General features: G+C 52.6%; 1 long non-coding RNA gene across 1 annotated transcript in view; it reads right to left on the minus strand.

Annotated features, from left to right (window-relative positions):
- The window catches only part of LOC116688497 (uncharacterized), a 6,076-nt gene that overhangs the window by 4,171 nt on the left and 1,065 nt on the right, over nucleotides 1-840 (minus strand). The gene's annotated exons all lie outside the window — the stretch shown is intronic.

Consider the following 840-nt stretch of genomic DNA (forward strand, 5'->3'; position numbering starts at 1 on the left):
GATCACTGCTACACCTGGAGGACAGCGGGAGATTTGTGAGAGTCATGTTTTCCAACTTCTCCAATGCTTTTAACACCATCCAGCCTTCACTGCTCAGAGTGAAGATGGAGAGTGTTTGAGTGGGCCAAGACCTGGCTGCATGGACAACGGACTATCTCACCAGCAAACCACAGAATGTGAGGCTCCATCACTGTGTGTCTGACGTGGTGCCCCTCAGGGTACGGTGCTCTCCCCCTTCCTTTTCACCCTCTACACCTCCGACTTCACTGACTAACACCAGCAAGACAAAGGAGTTGATCGTCAACTTTAGGAGGAAAACATCCCATTTCTCACCGGTGAGCATCCAGGGATCGGACCTTGAGGTAGTGGAGAGCTACAAATTCCTGGGTGTTCACCTAAAAAAATACAGTGAACTGGACTGATAACACCCATGCACTCTACAAGAAGGGCCAAAGTCGCCTCCATCTGATGCGGAGACTCAGGTCCTTTGGAGTGTGCAGGACTCTCCTCAGGACCTTTTATGACTCTGTAGTGGCCTCTGCCATCCTTTATGCTGTGGTCTGCTGGAGGGGGGGGTCGGGCAGTTCGGACAGGGACAGGAGCAGAGTCAATAGACTGATCAGGAGAGCAAGCTCTGTCCTGGACTGTCTTCTGGACCCCATAGAGAAAGTGGGGGAGAGAAGGATGTTAGCTAAGCTGACATCCGTCATGGACAACACCTCTCACCCCCTGCACAACCCTATGGGGTCACTGAGCAGCTCCTTCAGCAGCAGACTGATACCCCCCGGTGAGAGAAGGAGAGGTACCACAGTTCACTGTCAGACTCTACAACACCTGCAC

Source organism: Etheostoma spectabile, chromosome 4 (assembly GCF_008692095.1).
Source record: "Etheostoma spectabile isolate EspeVRDwgs_2016 chromosome 4, UIUC_Espe_1.0, whole genome shotgun sequence".
Classification (NCBI taxonomy): domain Eukaryota; kingdom Metazoa; phylum Chordata; class Actinopteri; order Perciformes; family Percidae; genus Etheostoma; species Etheostoma spectabile.